The following is a 17765-nucleotide window of genomic DNA, read 5'->3' as shown; positions in this document are numbered from 1 at the left end:
CTACAAGTCGTAAAGACCTCTGGGCTAACACTATAGTTCAGCTCCAAAGCCACATAGAAATCCTAGAAACAGTTGACACAAAGATTGACAGCATTCCCTCCTCACCATCCAGAGATCTTGGGAAAACCTGACTTAGACTTCTGAGAAACATAAAAGCTTGCCTTGGACCTGCTATTTCTTCCATGGCTCCTGGAGGTAGAAGATATGACTTCTCCACCCAACCATAACAGGCTGTGGCAGGATAGTTCAAATAATGAAAGCTACAGAGATCCACAATCTTTCAAAGCCTACGTAGATGGAGTATCTGGCTACCTGGTGTCTTAAGCTAGGAAGCTCCTCCTGATATTTAATAGGAATCAATGTCACTTCAAGCCGTTATTCCTGCATTGCAGATGCCTCCCCAGGAGGGGTTAAAAAAAATGCAATGCTTGCTGCAACAATGCACCTGAAGTTATGCCTCTTTTTAATGCATGTCCCGGTGCACTAAAAACAGGATTTCAATTCCATGGCCATAACTATCTTCTTTATTTTCCCCCCACTTTCCCTATGGATGCCCCTGCTGCAGAAAACAGCCAATGAACACTTTTGGGAGACCCCTTCAAGTAAAACTACTCCCACTCTTTTCCCAAGTAGACCTCTGTCTCGTTCCTTCGGCTTCTTCTCTTGGGACTTACTTTCCAAGCTTCCTGATCATCTTCACGGCCTTCCCTTCTGTATCCACTCCAGCTTATTTTGCTCACAATGGGGCTTCAAGAACCAGACTCAATTTTCCATCTTGAAGTCTCAAACAACATGCAAAACATACAGCGAAGGGATTACCGGAAAAGTTGGCCTTTAGTTAAGGCAAGCAACTGGGTTTGCCTCAACCTGTGCTTTTTGTCTGAATCACCCACAATCAGCTGATGATGATAAACTGGGTTACAGAAAACCAGTTACTACAACAATATCACATACCGGACATTCCTGTTTTGCATAAGAGCTTATCAGCTCCAGATGCCAGATGCATCTCAGCCTACTTCAGGCTACTTACATGATGGGGTTTGAAAGCTGGAAGGAAATTCGCTTTGGAGATGGTTTTGTTATTGTTGTTGAAGTCTACTTCCTTTCTAGACTTTTCCAGTAATGCTATGACCTCAAAAATCAATTTTGTACAAGAAAAATTATGCCATGATGACTACAGAAAGAAGCCGTGTAGGGGAGGAGAAGTAAGAAAAGAAAGATGACAGAATAACAGAGTTGGGACCTCGGACCTTGTCCAACCCCCCACCCTATATTATTTTGGACAAATGCTTGCCAGTCTCTTCTTGAAAGCCTCTAGTGATGGAGCAACTCAACTTCTGGAGGCAAGCCGTTCCACTGGTTAATTGTTCCAACTCTCAGGAAATGTCTCCTTAGTACTAGCTTAGGTTCTCTCCTTCATTAGTTCCCATCCATTGCTTCATTGTTCTGCCTGGTGAAATACTTTGGCAACTTTCAAGGATGGGAAGCCATTGGAACATTATAGCAGAGAAGAATTGCTATTTGGGGACAACCCACAAAGATTCTCAGTTCCACCTGACTTGAAAATCCTGCTTTATTTCAAAAGCTTAAATAGGAAGCTGTCTAACCACAAAGCATCTTATTCACTGTTTCTCAACCTTAGTTACTTTAAGACATACTGGACTTCAGACTGGCTGAGGAATTCTGGGAGTTGAAGTCCAGACATCTTAAAATGTTTAAAGTTGAGAAACATGGACTTGGGAGTATTGGCTTTGGCCCCAGAAAGATGGAGAAGCAGAAGTCCACCGTTCCTGAATAGGTGCATAAATATCCAAGGGGCAGAGTTGAGGGACATCAAGAGAACGCAATTAAATTTCTTTTTTTCTCCCTTAGCCAGGGATTAATTAGGAGCACTGGTGGTGCAGTGGTATGAATGTAGTATTGCAGGCTGACTCTGCCAACTGCTAGAAGTTCGATCCTGACCAGCTCAAGGTGTACTCAGACTTCCATCCTTCTGAGCTGGTAAAAATGAGGACTCAAATTCTTGGAGACAATACTCAGATTCTGCAAACCACTCAGACAGGGCTGTAAAGTAATGTAAAGCAGCATATAAGTCTAAGTGCTATTGCTATTACTACTAAGCCAGGACAACCAAAGCCATAGACATGTGTGCTAACCTTGGCTTCTCCAGAGCTTCCCAGGTGATAGCAAGTGTAGAAGCTAGAGAAGAAAATGAGAATCCCTCAAGTCTAAATATTTTCACTTAATACTACAGCAGGCTGATCTAGCAATTCAACATTAGCAGCTCCAGGGACATTATTGGGGAAAACTGAAGCTTGGTGGTAAAGCTTGATATGGTTCAGTCTTGAGCAGTTCCCAAATCTGGGAAATGCAGGTAAATCTCGACTTCCAACAGTTCCGTTGGTGACTATTCAAATTCCCATGATCATGTGATCAAAATTCAGGCACCTGGCAATCTTACGATGGTTGTCGACGGAGTCATGGAGACAACCAAGTCATGGTTGTCCCAAAGGTGTTTTTTTCAAGGGGCAACTGGACTTTCTGGTTTTTCTTTGAAGATGTTTCGCTTCTCATCCAAGAAGCTTCTCAGCTCTGAAGGGAAGGATCCCCAGAAAAATTGCAGATTACGGAAACCATCTGCACTTCAGTTTGACATGCAGACAACACAGACCCCTCCCCAACAGCCTCCGCCTGTCTTCAACAGGGAAGGGACACAGGGAGGAAAAATATCCTGCAGAAAGTACAACTCAAACTTCTCAATGAAAGAACCTCCAAGTGGCCTCAACGACTCTCAAATGACCAGCTGTCTGCAAGGAGCATAAATCCTTCCGTTCCCCACCATCCAGTCAGAGCTGAAGGTCTATAGATGTTAGTTCACTTCCCTCATTGTGAGAACAATTAATCCATGGAACGGATTGCCTCCCAGAATTGCTGGTGCTCCATCATTGGAGGTTTGCAAAATTGGACTGGACAACCATTTGACCTAAACGGTATAAGGGTCACCTGCCTTGAGCAGGGGGCTGGACTAGAAGACCTCTCAGGTACCTTCCAATCCTATAATTCAGTGTTCTATATTCTATTGTTGAGAGATTTCAACCAGCTCTGATTAAACACGTTGTAAAAAATTGCTTCCAGATCAGTGGTGGGATTCAAAAATTTTTACTACCAGTTCTGTGGGCGTGGCATGGCTTGGCGGGTGTGGCAGGGGAAGGATACTGCAAAATCCCCATTCCCTCCCGATCAGCTGGGACTCAGGAGGCAGAGAATAGATGGGGGCAGGGCCAGCCAGAGGTGGTATTTGCCGGTTCTCCGAACTACTCAAAATTTCCGCTACCGGTTCTCAGGAAATGGTCAGAACCTGCTGAATACCACCTCTGTTCCAGATCCAATCCAGGGTATTAGTTTTGACCTATAAATCCCCATATGACATGGGGCCATGAGGGAGTTTATCGAGGATTACATTTCCTTGTCCCATCAGATCCAGAAAGAGAGAAATGGTGGATCCCATCTGCAACGGAGTTCCATCTGGCGCAGAAGAGGTGAGGTTCACCCCCAAACATGTTTTTTTTTTTTAGTCTCATCAGACCTGGAAATCCCCTGACAGCAGAGATTCTATGCATTGTTTGTCTACATATGGGAATGGTAAAGGTTCCCCTCACACATATGGGCTAGTCGTTCTCTACTCTAGGGGGCGATGCTCATATCCGTTTCAAAGCCAAAGAGCCAGCGCTATCCAAAGACGTCTCCATGGTCAGGTAGCCGGCATGATTAAATGCCAAAGCCACACGGAATGCTATTACCTTCCCACCAAAGGTGGTCCCTATTTTTCTACTTGCATTTTTTACATGCTTTCGAACTGCTAAGTTGGCAGAAGCTGGGACAAGCAACGTTACACGGCGCTAGGGATTCGAACTGCTGAACAGCCGATCTTTCTGATTGACAAGCTGAGTGCCTTAGCCACTGAGCCACTGCATCCCTTGACAACGTATGACATCTTCATTAATCCCTCACAATCTTAGCCTTTTTAATTAATTCAATCGCCTTAACGGCTTTTGAAATATGCTTGAATTGTTGATTTTATTATACACAGCCCAGAATCTTCTTGGGTGCGATTGACCACTATCCTAAGTCCAAAGAGCGCTTTTTGCAACATTGTTTGCTAGGTACTAATTTGCAGTTGGTGAAATGGATTGCCAAATTTACTGTAAAGTTGATGGAAACAAGGACAAAGTTGGTGTAGCAGAACGCGGTACATTGTAGGAAAAACCATTTGACGGGGTAGACGTAGGGGTGACACTGTAATATAATTTTAAGCATTTTTTATTTGTAATTTAAATTATTGCACTCTATTCTGTTTATATTTTAAATTGTATTTTATTCCATTTACATTTTAAATTGTGGTTTATTTCAATCTCATTTTAAACTGTATTTTTTGTCTCTGGCACTTAGTACTTTGATATGGCCCAAGGGCTAATCAATAAAGATTGATTGATTGTAAAGATTGACCACTATATAAATGTGATAGGTTAACTATATATTTAATATTACATGTCTTAACGGCAGCGAGGATTGAATTCGCACAATATGGGAAAAATGAAGAAATGCCGCGAGAAAACGAGATAATTAGGAAGATGCTACATTGTGCAGATAGGGATAGACGTACATTGAAAATTAAACAGAAAGAAGATGCAGAATGTTATCAAACATGGAACTTATTTTACCAGCGGTTGGAAAACAGGGGTGGAGATTAAGAATGTAATCTGTATTGTTAAGCAAATTAAATACCCAGACGATGCTTATTAAGCACTAACAAATGTAAACAAGAGAACGTTAATAAAATTTCTGTTTAAAAAAATTAATGCGATAGGTTAATCAGTTAATTAATTAAATAGCTCAGCCTGCAAAGGAGAGCCAGCTTGGTGTGGCGGTGCAGATGTTTGACTAGAAACCAGGAGGCTGTGAGTTCTAGTCCTGCCTTAAGCATAAAGCCAGCCGGGAGGCCTCACGCTCAGCCCTAGGAAGATGACAACAGAGGTAAACCACTTCTCCTTCAGTGGAAAGTAAACTGCAGGGAACTGACCAAGAGTTACTTTGCTGTGATGATTTATAGGAACCAGATTAGAAACTGAGCCCGTGACTTCTAGCCTTGCTTAAGACGTGAATCCAGCTATGGGAACCTCTGGCCCATGACTCACGCTCAGCCCTAGGAAGTCATTAAGTGCAAATTGCTTACAAAACAGTTCTGAAGACTACCGTGAAAACTGCAGTCCTCAGGAGACAGGACTGACTCCTATAGGTGTAATGGCCTAGCCTAGAACTTCAAGTACAAGGAAGCCAAGAAATTCTAAGTCTTCTCTTAGCCAGGAAAGCTCCAGAACGGGGAGGGCTTAGGGCCGTCCCTTCCCCTTGACCTAAGCTACCTCATAGGGTTGTTGTTGGCCTAGTGGTGAAGATGTTCAACTAGAAGGGAGCCAAGAAATTCTCTTAGCCAGGAAAGCTCCAGAACGGGGAGGGCTTAGGGCCATCCCCTCCCCTTCCCATTGACCTAAGCCCCCTCTCCTAGAAGAATGAAATATCCTAAGAAATATAACAAAGGCAGAATATTATATTTCCCTGGATGAGAAATGGAGAAACATGTTTTTAGGCAGAAAACAGACTCACTCTTAGTAGCCCCCCCCCCACCTTTGTCAATGGGCCATTAAGGCCTGAGCCGGTCTATTCTACATAACAAAGATCTACCCCCTTCAGGCAGAGCCAATTCATTGCCCTTCATGGTGCCACCCACCACGTTTCAACCAAACCTAACACACAGACAACCTACGAAGCTAGCTATGACCTCTGACAGCAACCAATCAGGATACTCTTCCTGTGCCCCAGAAAGTTCAAAGTCCAGAGAGGGCATAAAACCCAGGGACTCTCAGCATCTCTTCCCTTTTTCACCTAGGAGCTCCAAGGCATGTGATGCTGTACACCATTAAACCATCTTTCCAAGCAGCCTCCATGTCTCCAGTGTCTTTTTCCCCACTTGGAACTGAACCCAGAAGGACATTTCTCCCACCAGTTCGGTTTAGAGTTTGCTAGCTAGCTTTGCTGGCTGGGGAATTCTGGGAGTTGAAGTCTGCCAGGCTTAAAGTTACTAAGGTTGGAGACCCCTGGTGTAGAATATATGCCCCTCAAAAACCTTAGCTGGCAGGCATGGCAGGTTTCCATCGATATCCAAGATATGGGTGGAACACCAATTGGATCATGGTTTAGTGCTGTTGGCAGGAGGTGTGGTATCCTCCAGTTGTTTTGGACTCCAATACCTATTCTTCCTAAACAGATGACAAGGGTTAGTGTAGTTGCCTCCCAAAATAACTAAGGATACCTGCTTGCTTTGTCTCTGTGTTTTTCAGACGAACATGTGGTCTCCTACAGCGGAAGAGTCATTTATGGACAATAGCAACGCCTGCTAAGATCTTCAGCAGAGATGGGAAAACTTATGGTTTACAATCTCTAAGTGGAATGAGCTTCGATTGTGCTTCCAAATTTTATTTCTGCTTTATCGTTATGATAGAAAAAAATAAGGGAAGTAGAAGGGAAAAAAAGTAAAGGGGAAGAAGAGGCAGAAGGAAAGTTGGAGGAGAAGAAAAAGAGGAATGGAGGAGGAGAAAGAGGAATGTGAAGGGGAATGGAAGAGGAGGAATGGAGGAGGAGGAGGAGGAGGAGGAGGAGGAGGAGGAGGAGGAGGAGGAGGAGGAGGAGGAGGAGAAAAAGGGAAGAGGAGAGGGAGAGGAAGACAAAAGGAAGAAGAGGAGGAGGAAGAAAAGAAAGAAGGCGACAAGAAGAGGATTCAGATTATTCCACCCACTGAAGCAAATTTCTCCTTTCCTACCAGATCCTTCCACCGCGTCCACCTTGGGCTGCTTCCTCCAAATGGCTGCTCATCCTCTCCGCATCGTTTTCTCCTGCTGAGCTCATGCCATACACAGACTCGCCCCTTAATCCCCTCTTGCAGGCTGCTCTTCCAAATAAGGGCCAAACGTTTTTGCATTGAAACAAGAACAAACAAACTGGGTCCTCTTGGATCCCCAGAGAGCAGAGAGGAGACCCAATTGCCCGGGGGAAGGAGAAGACCACCAGAGGAGAGGAAGGAAGAGGCCAAGGATTTTCCTTTGAAAACTAGAAGATGGCATTGATGAAAGTGTTCAGCTGGACGATGACTGGAAGGTTGCCTTCTCTGCCCAAATCAAGTCGACCCACTTCCAATGTACCAGTTTTCCATATGGACCCACATGTACAGCAAATGGAAGCCTCCTAAAGTTCCAGCAGATACAGCATATTTCCAAAAGTAGGTGGGAAAAACCACCATCTATAGGGCAGGCACTGCAATAGAGAAGATATGTCTTCTCAGTCCCACAAGAGGCTGGCCTAAGAGCCAGCAGTGTGGGGTGGCAGTCAAAAAAGCCAATGCAATCCTAAGTTGCATTAACAGACAGATACAATCAAGATCAAGGAAGGTACTACCACCACTCTATAAAGCCTTAGTAAGACCACCTCACTATGAAAAGGAGACTCTAGAAAGAGTGCAGAGAAGAGCAACCAGGATGATTAGGCGACTGGAGGCTAAAACAGACGATGAACGGTTGCAGGAACTGGCATGGCTGGTCTAGTGAAGAGAAGGACCAGGAGAGACAGGATAGCATCTTCTAATATTTGAGAGGCTGCCACAGAGAGGAAGGGGCTCAAGCTATTTTCCAAAGCACCCGAAGGCCAGACAAGGAATAATGGATGGAAACTGAACAAGGAGAGATTCAACCTGGGAATAAGGAGGAATTTCCTGACAGTGAGAACAATCAACCCATGGAACAGAAGTTGCCTTCGGAAGTTGTGGGAGCTTCATCACTGGAGGCTTCCAAGAAGAGACTGGACTGCCCTCTGTCAGAAATGGTGTAGGGTCTCCTGCTTTGGTGGGGCTGGACTAGATGACTTTGAGTATTTGAGTTTCCTCTTCAGGATCTGGCCTTCTAAAGAGCAGTCAAGGTTGATCTCCTCTAGGACTGACCGGTTTGATCACCTTGCAGTCCAAGGGAACTGAAAGAGTCCCGAGTCTCCAGGTAGGTCTTGATCTCAGACGTTGAGGTCCATGAGATGGGGTAAAGGGAACATACATGCAAAAGGAACAGAACTGTGGTAGATGTTATCTTGGCTTTTTAAACACATGTACCCCACTCTGCAGATGTCCCTGATCTCAGTCTGGCTAACTGTGGCCTTCCAATGTGTCTTCTGCACTTGCACTGCCTTTATTTGAGATCCTCCTAAAGCCATACTGGATCTTAAGTGACCATCTACACTGTGGGATCGTTGGGGATTGAGCTGGTAGATTTCCACTGCAGCAGAGCTGGGCTGTAGCCCAACACGAGGAGGGAAGTCCTCACCCAATAGGTAGTAGGAAACATTTTTTTAATTCCACATCTTGCTTTCCTGGCCACAATGACGCCCTTGTGTCCTCATGCCACCTTAGCAGCTTGGGCGAGGCTGGGCCTCCTTGCCCTTGGCTTTTTCTGCAATGAAGCCCCGATACCAGACGCTTCTCACTTCAAGGCGCCTGGCCTGTTCTTTGCAACAGAGCAGCTCTCAGCCTCCCCAGCACTCTCGGCGCATGGGCACATGGGGCTTGGCGCATGGAGCCGTCTTATCTCAGAAGGTCAGGCTGAGCAGACCTTCCTCTTCCGTGATGCTGCAGGGCCAAGATCCTTTATTTTTCAACCGCCCGGCGTACCGGAATCAAGTTTTTTTCCCCCTCCTTTGTGGCAGAACAAAGAGTTCTATCTCCAGGCCAAGCTGCTCCCAACAGGCCTCCTTGGGGTATATTTAGAAGGCTCTTTCCCGCAGCCCAAGAGCCATCATTCGGCCGCGAGAACAATTGGACGTAAAAAGTCCCTTCTTCGTCAGATGGAGAGGCCGAACACAGGGTGTTCCCAGGAGAAGAGATAAAATATTCGTGCAATTATAACGGTTCTTCCTCCCCTCCACTGCACTTCCTGCCCCCCCTCCCCCCACTTGCTTCTGTTCCGCATTTATCAGCCATACAACTACCTGGGACAGAGGGATGACCTCACAGGGCTCTGGACAGGAGACAATGGAAAGTGACACAAGGAGCATTCCAAAGATGACTCATGGCATCCTGGCAGTCCAGATGACACACCGTTACTCAGCCCTTTGGTGCAAACTATCTCTCCCCTAAACCTTATTTTATTTCTTTATGCCTTTTTTCCTGCCTTTATTATTTTTCCAAGTAACGTAAGGCGTAGAACATACTCAGTATGCCTTCCTCCTCTGTTTTCCTAACAACGACCAGTGAGGTGGATTTGGCTAAGAGAGAGGGACTGGCCCAAAGTCACCCAGCCGCCTTTCAGGTCTAAGGCAGGACTAGAATTCACCCTCTCCCGGTGATTGGCCCAAAGTCACCCAGCTGAATTTCATGCCTAAGGCAGGACTAGAATTCACCCTCTCCTGGTGATTGGCCCAAAGTCACCAGCTTTCCTCTGCGTAATGTAGAACTAGAACTCACTGCCTCCTGGTGATTGGCCCAACATCACCCAACTAGCTTCTGTGCCTAAAGCAGGACTAGAACTCACAGTCTCTCACTTTCTAGCCTGGTGCCTTAACCACCAGATCAAACGGGTTCTGTTTTAGTAGACACCCTTCCCTAAGCTTGTGCATTTGACTGCAATGTCAATAATCCTCATCCACCATGACAGGTCTCCACAGACGAGCCTTCAGATCAGGATTCAAGGACGGTGTCAGGATCAGACTGCCAGTTTTGCTACCATAGGAGAGCAAGTAGCATCTAAACCAGTGTTACTCAAACTTGGCCACTTTAAGACAGCTGGACCCAACTCCCAGAATTCCCCAGCCAACTGACTGGGGATTTTTTGAGAGGTGTCATCCTGGTCTCTTAGAGGACTCCAAACCAATGAAAGCTGATCAAGAGGGGGATTCACCAACAATTGGGACACCAGCAGAAGACAAGCAAAGCAGGATGACACTTCAATCAAAAATAATCAGATTTGACGTCCAGCCATTCATGAAATAAGTGAAATGCATGCTTATAATCTAGTAGTGAAGGCCCCAGGCTAAAAACAGGAGATTGAGTTGAAGTCCTGCTTTAGGCATGAAAGCTGGCTGGATGAATTTCAGCCAATCACCAGGAGATGGTGAGTTCTAGTCCCACCTTAGGCATGAAAGCCAGCTGGGTGACTTGGGGCTAATCACCAGGAGATGGTGAGTTCTAGTCCCACCTTAGGCATGAAAGCCAGCTGGGTGACTTGGGGCTAATCACCAGGAGATGGTGAGTTCTAGTCCCACTTTAGGCATGAAAGCCAGCTGGGTGACTTGGGGCTAATCACCAGGAGATGGTGAGTTCTAGTCCCACCTTAGGCATGAAAGCCAGCTGGGTGACTTGGGGCTAATCACCAGGAGATGGTGAGTTCTAGTCCCACCTTAGGCATGAAAGCCAGCTGGGTGACTTGGGGCTAATCACCAGGAGATGGTGAGTTCTAGTCCCACTTTAGGCATGAAAGCCAGCTGGGTGACTTGGGGCTAATCACCAGGAGATGGTGAGTTCTAGTCCCACTTTAGGCATGAAAGCCAGCTGGGTGACTTGGGGCTAATCACCAGGAGATGGTGAGTTCTAGTCCCACCTTAGGCATGAAAGCCAGCTGGGTGACTTGGGGCTAATCACCAGGAGATGGTGAGTTCTAGTCCCACTTTAGGCATGAAAGCCAGCTGGGTGACTTGGGGCTAATCACCAGGAGATGGTGAGTTCTAGTCCCACCTTAGGCATGAAAGCCAGCTGGGTGACTTGGGGCTAATCACCAGGAGATGGTGAGTTCTAGTCCCACTTTAGGCATGAAAGCCAGCTGGGTGACTTGGGGCTAATCACCAGGAGATGGTGAGTTCTAGTCCCACCTTAGGCATGAAAGCCAGCTGGGTGACTTGGGGCTAATCACCAGGAGATGGTGAGTTCTAGTCCCACTTTAGGCATGAAAGCCAGCTGGGTGACTTGGGGCTAATCACCAGGAGATGGTGAGTTCTAGTCCCACCTTAGGCATGAAAGCCAGCTGGGTGACTTGGGGCTAACCACCAGGAGGCTGTAAACTTTAGTTCTGCCTTACTTCTTAGGAGGCAGTGAATTCTTGTCCCGCCTCAGCCCTACCCACCTCACAGAGTGGTTGTTATGGGCGAAATGCGTGGAAGAAGATGTGCTGGATATGTTCACTGCCTTAAGTTATGTGTCAAAGTAATAAAAGTGGATATAAATAAATAAAATTTAAAAAGCCATGTATTTCTGAATGTCTCCTTTCTTTCATATTAAAAAGCGCATTTGGCCGCCAGCTTTGGAAGCCAACGAGAAGTTCCAACTCCTCCAACCCAAGGGCTTGAGGGAAATATTTTGAGAAAAGGAAACCACGAAATCATCCAAAAAAATCAGACGTTTTGCATCGAACTAAACCCATTTCCTTTCCTAGAATTCTGTCCTCGACTATTTGAAGCACGCAACCATTGCTCAACGACAGGCATCAGCTCTCTAAACATTCCTTCGAAGTTTTCCTTTCCCGAAAACGAGGCCTCTGCCTTATCCGTGGGGTGCTTTAATTTATTAATTTTTAAAAATGGCATTGCTATAGATTCGTGATGGCGAACCTGTCACATTCTGGCAGTCACGTTGAAGAAACCAATAGAGAGACAAGTTTGTTTGATGCAAGGTTTTTATCTCTCTCTAGCAATCAAGTGTTAACCGGCACTGAATGACAACGATACAAAGGTACGCAAATCCAAGTCAGTTCTAACCAAGTTAACACCATCACCATACACTGTAGATAGATAGATAGATAGATAGATAGATAGATAGATAGATAGATAGATAGATGGATGGATGGATGGATGGATGGATGGATGGATGGATGGATGGATGGATGGATGGATGGATGGATGGATGGATGGATGGATGGAGATAGGTGATAGATGATAGATAGATAGATAGATAGATGGATGGATGGATGGATGGATGGATGGATGATAGATAGATAGATAGATAGATAGATAGATAGATAGATAGATAGATCATTACCCCACACAGTTCCACCCACAAATCCACCCATATGACACTCCTAACCACCAGCACCAATCACCAATTACCCCCACTCAGTGTCATCATTGCCTCCTCCCGTTATCAGCTGCACCTGAGCAGAAGAGTTACTTCAGAGTAAGCAATTGCACCCGAGTAGAAGAGTAGGCTCTGAAGTGCAGCTGTTGTCCGGAGGGGTGGGGACGCCTGCACAGTTGTGAGGGAAGCCATGGAGAGCCGCATGCAGCTACAGGCTCCACCAGCATCAGAGAAAGGAGTGTAGGGGGGTCCGTGGCGGCATGTAACCATGGCTGAGCGATGTGGCATTGGCGATGGACGGGCTTCCCCCTGAATGGCGGCCCGAGGGCTGACAGAACCTATGCCACGCATGCCACAGGTGGTATGCAGAGCCCGCTCTGCGGGAACGCCAGGCGTCGCCCCAGCGCAGCTCCACCGTGCATGCGCGCACGCCTCCTGTTGGCCAACTGGTGTTTGGGTCTCTGCCACGCCTGCGTGAAGATGTTTTTCATACTTGTTTCCTTGTACTTATTGACAAATAAAATAAAATAAATAAATAAACTGTCATCTTTGTCCCACAGCGGCTTCTCCTCCGACCGACTGTTGACTCACTGACAGCCCAATATTGCAGACTATACAGCCTCTTGCTACATAACTAAGCTCCATTTCATTATTTTTATCCATTTATTTGTTCCTGCGTGTGTTTTTCCTACTTGTTTCCTTCTACTTGTTGACAAATTAAAATAAATAAAATAAACAATGACCATCTCTGAAGGAAACCCACGGTGTAAGGCACAGGAATGCCCACCAGATTTCCCTGCTCCATACCAAGCATTTCATCTTCCAAATTAATTCTTCTGCAGAAGAATCGTGAGGGGAAAAACCTCTCCCATGCTCCATCCTCTTGAGCGGAACATGCATGGTCCTTCCACATCCAAGATTATCCTCGGAATGCACCTACCTCTTAGGGATCAGGAGGTGTTTGGCCCCTCGATGGCCGAATGACTTGAGGACACCCTTCTCTCAGAAGCCCTGGATCTGGTGAGGTTACCAGGGTCAAGAGCTCCTGCCGCCGGACAGCTGGTCTCTTTCGGACAGCTGGGAAAGGACAACTGGGTCTTCAGCCCAGCTTCTGAAGCAGATGGAATGACTCAGCTTCTGGTGAAGTATCCAGCTCAGGGAAAAAGACAATAAGCTAAGCATGGACACGAGACATGCTTGGGGTACGCCTTATCTCTCCCCACCACCATGCCATCTATTTTGCAAAATATCTCCTTCTCCACTTCCTGGCTCTCTGCAGTTGTTTACACAGATGCTCCTTTGCCCCTCCCTCCAAATCCTTCGGTTACAATCTGGATCGCCACCAAATATGTAACATTTGGAATCACAACCTGCCTTGGGCAACAGTCAAGTTGGCCAGTGCCAATGTTGGAGACTGGCAAAATATGTATATTATGAGTGGCAGGGAACAGAAGGTGCTGCTTGATTATCTGTCAGTGTGGACGCCGTGATTCATTCTGGCTCCGCTTAGCTGCAAACCGCAATAAATAGACAGGGGGAATTGCTTCCAGGGAATGCAAACACCCCCTGGACAATCTGCATGTGTTTTGCAAGTGGGAAGTTCTCCTTTGCATGAGTATGACATGATAGGTTTTCATGGGTTTATAGGGCGTCACCTGGAAGTGATTTCACCAATAAGGAACAGCCAATAAAATAATTAGAATAACTTCAAACAGAGAGACATCTGCCAGATAATACCCCAGACGTAACAATGGTTGATAAGAAAGATAGAGAAGTCTGGATGACGGATGTGGCAATGCCTGGAGACAGCAGAAGAAGAGAAGAGAAGAGAAGAGAAGAGAAGAGAAGAGAAGAGAAGAGAAGAGAAGAGAAGAGAAGAGAAGAGAAGGAACTGGAGAAAACAACACACAAAGACCAGCAAATAGAAATAGAATAGTTTCAACAGTAATAGGCTCCATCAGAGTGAGGAAAGTCACCCCTTCTAGAAGAATGCAATGTTTTGAGAAATATTTAAAAAGGCAGAATATTATAGTTCCCCTAAAAGAGAAATAGAAATCTTAAGGGAGACAGAAACTTGGAGCTTCAGCTCCCTGACCCCAGCAGATATTTGGTGCCCATTGAGAAGGACTGGGCCAGCCTATCCACAAGACAAAAGACCTTCAGCTCAGTGGTGAAATTCAAAATTTTTTACTGCTGGTTCTGTGGGCGTGGCTTGGTGGGCGTGACAGGGGAAGGATACTGCAAAATCCACATTCCCTCCCAACTCCTGGGGGAAGGATATTGCAAAATCTCCACTCCCACTCCATTTGGGGCAAGTAGTTCTCCAAACTACTCAAAATTTCCGCTACCGGTTCTCCAGAACCTGTCAGAACCTGCTGGATTTCACCCCTTCTTCAGGTCCAGGGTGATGGGATTAAGACATGATCCTCCAGGACATAATAGGATTAACCCACTAAAACACAGAGCTCACTACATTGCACAATCTGCTAAGGACATTGCATCAGAGTCCAAACTTCAATCAAACCTGGGAGCGCAGGTAACCTACAGAGCCAGCTATGACCCCTACAACAGCCAATAGAATACATGTTCTTGCGCAGGAACAGGAAGTTCAAGTGCAAAGCCCAAGAGAAGGTATAAATACCACTCACTCTTAACTCCATGTGGTCAGCTACACCAGGACCATGTGCTTAGTGGTTCTCCTTCACCATTAAACCATCTTTCCAATCAGCCTCCATGTTTCCAGTGACTTTCTCCTGGCTTGGTACTGAACCAGATGGATATTTCTCCCAACAGGTGCAATCCTGAAACATCTGGAGCACCACTGAAACACCGTTGGCATTGATAAAATCCCCATTGGTCAATTGCAGAAGACAGCTTTATTCAGAACAGTTTATATCCTGCGACGATATCTCTAGCACCATAAAACCCCCACATTTGCCTATCCCAGGTCCTCAGGAAGGACTCAATAAGTGGACAAAAATGCCAAATTCAGCCTGAACATCTGGCTATGTGTGGGATCATTTTAACAAGAGAAAGAACTGGAGAAAAATCACAAAATGCAAAACTGTGCCAATAGAAGTAGAATAAAAGTGGAAAAAGAAAGCAAAGTTAATACCAATAGTAATGGCCACCTTGGGTGCAATCCCAAAACATCTGGAGTACCACTTGAACACCAGCTCAGGCTTCCAATTCTGGCTGACATTGATCTCCAAAGTTTCAGGGGAGGATCCCTTTTTAGGATCTTTTCAGCTTTCCTAGTACCCACATATAAAGGCAGTGAAATCAAATGACACAAATTGATTCCCAGAATTTAAAAAAAAAGACAATGAAGCAAAGAAAATACGTATTTTAAATGGTGCTGTCAACCCTGAAGCTGGCCTGATTGAGGCCATTTTGAAACCAGAGCTGACACACCAGGGAAGAGGGACAGGGAGGGGGGGGGAATAGAGGTAGTTGCGGAATTGTAGTCAAAACAAAATGCTTTCTCGTGGGAACCAAGGACATTCCTGCAGATGCTCGGAAGGAGGGGATTGGAGTCACCTAGCAACGGGACAGCATTCTTATTGGACCATGGGACTGATGGTTGTGAGAAAGTGACAAACGTTCACTTTTAAAATCAGGTGAAAACTGCGGGAATATTCAGCGTCGGTTTTCACCAGCTTGTGCCAATATGACATATCCAATAAACCTATTCTTTGAGGAATTTGCCTGCCTCAGAGTTTTATTTGCTGTGGGTATGTTACTTGGAATCCTGACAGGTGCTTTCAGGATTCCTTAGTGGCAAAAATGAAAAGGCCAGCAGCAATAGGCTTCAGTCATTCCCGGTTTTTGGCCAGTAACTAGCCATTAGCAGCACACACAAAAAAACCCACAATGACAACAACGAACTGAGCCAGCTGAACTGTCTGGCCTGGCTTTTTTTGGCAAGCAAATAAAATGATGCACTTGTAAATGAGCAGAGAAGTTCCCGGTTAGGTCCCACCCTACAATTATGACATGAAGCAGCACAATGAAGTTCCTATGAAGAAAATGAAATTCAGTGGAGGAAAAAATAATAATAAGGTTCTACATTTAGGCCAGAAAAACCAAAAGCAGTAATAGAATAGGTGGCACCTGGCTCAATAGTAGTAACTACGAGAAGGATCCCAGAGACCAAGTAGACAATCACTTAAATACGAATGTGCTGCAGTGGCAAAAAAAAAAAAAGGCCAAGGCAATCCTAGGCTGCATAAACAGAGGGATAGAATCCAGTTCATGTGAGCTGTTAATACCACTTTATAATCCCTTGGTAAAACCACGCTTGGAATATTCATTCCGATTTGGTCGCCACAAGAGTGCAAAGAAGAGCAACAAAGATGATTACAGGACTGGAAGGCTAAAACATATGATGAACGCTTGCAGGGGCAGCATGGCAAGAATAACATAAATACAGACTTGGAAGGGACCTTGGAGATCTTCTAGTCCAAAGCCCTGCTCAAGCAGGAGATTATATACCGTATACAATGGAACGTTGCATCCAGTTTTGGTTGCAACGTTATAAAACAGATTCTGGAAAGAGTGCAGGGAAGAGCAACAAAGATGACTAGGGGACTGAAGGTAAGACATATAAAGAACGGTTGCAGGAATTGGGTATGTCTAGTGTAATGAAAAGAAGGACTAAGAATGATATGATAGTAGTCTATCGGGTTGCCACAAAGAAGAGGGAGTCAAGCTATTCTCCAAAGCACCTGAGGTTAGGACAAGAAGCAACAGATGGAAACTAATCAACGAGAGAAGCAACCTAGAACGAAGGAGGAATTTCCTGACAATTAGAACAAATCAAGTAGTGGAATGAATTGCCTCTAGAAGTTGTGAGCGCTGGGAGTTTTTAAGAAGAGATTGGGCAATCATTTGTCTGAAATGGTATAGTGTTTCCTGCCTGAGCAAGGGATTGGACTAGAAGACCTCCAAGGTCCCTTCCAACTCTGTTATTGTGTTATTCAGTTCCTGTGAATAGACCTTGCCTTAAAATGTCCCACTTTGCCTAAAGCTGAGCTGCAGTGGTATCCTTACATATCTACCAAAAGGTGACTGAATTTAGACTTGTTTATCTACAGAGAACCAAGAAAGCAAACCAATGGGTCAACTGAACAAATCGCCCCAGAATTCTCACACTAATCCATATCCAGCCTCAGGTTATTCTACTTCAGACACATTATGCAAAGATCTTGCTCTCTAGTGAGATCACACTTGGAATCCTGCATCCAGTTTTGGTCAACATGATACAAAAAAGATGTTGAGACTCTAGAAAGAGTGCAGAGAAGAGCAACGAAGATGATTAGGGGACTGGAGGCTAAAACATATGAGGAACGGTTGCAGGAACTGGGTGTGTCTAGTTTAACGAAAGAAGGACTAGGGATGACATGATAGCAGCCTTCCAGGATTTGAGGGGCTGCCACAATTCCCAAAACAGAACAGCATAAATGCAGCAAATGTTGCCATCTTTACTTATTAGTGTCAGGTTTCCAAAAAAAAATGCCCTAATTGATTCACGAGCCTCAGACCAAACTTCAGAAGAAAAGTAGTCATTTATGAGGAGCTTTAGGAGTTGACAATTAGGATCATTTAAGTGTTC

General features: G+C 45.4%; 1 protein-coding gene across 5 annotated transcripts in view; it reads right to left on the bottom strand.

The window, feature by feature from the left end:
• LOC309397198 (adhesion G-protein coupled receptor G1-like) overlaps positions 1-17765 on the bottom strand; it is a 71638-nt gene that overhangs the window by 30624 nt on the left and 23249 nt on the right. Inside the window, exon 1 of one of the 5 annotated variants that reach the window (XM_081963024.1) lies at positions 13092-13265. The exons of 3 other annotated variants lie outside the window; for them this stretch is intronic. The gene's annotated coding sequence lies outside the window, so the exon portion shown is untranslated. Of the gene's footprint in view, positions 1-674; positions 881-13091; positions 13266-17765 lie in introns of those variants that run through there. One more of the 5 variants, XM_081963025.1, reaches the window with a different exon arrangement.

Source organism: Natrix helvetica (assembly GCF_964273705.1).
Source record: "Natrix helvetica genome assembly, chromosome: 10".
NCBI lineage: Eukaryota > Metazoa > Chordata > Lepidosauria > Squamata > Natricidae > Natrix > Natrix helvetica.
Note: the sequence above shows the minus strand (reverse complement) of the source record. Positions and strands in the feature narration are given on the sequence as shown.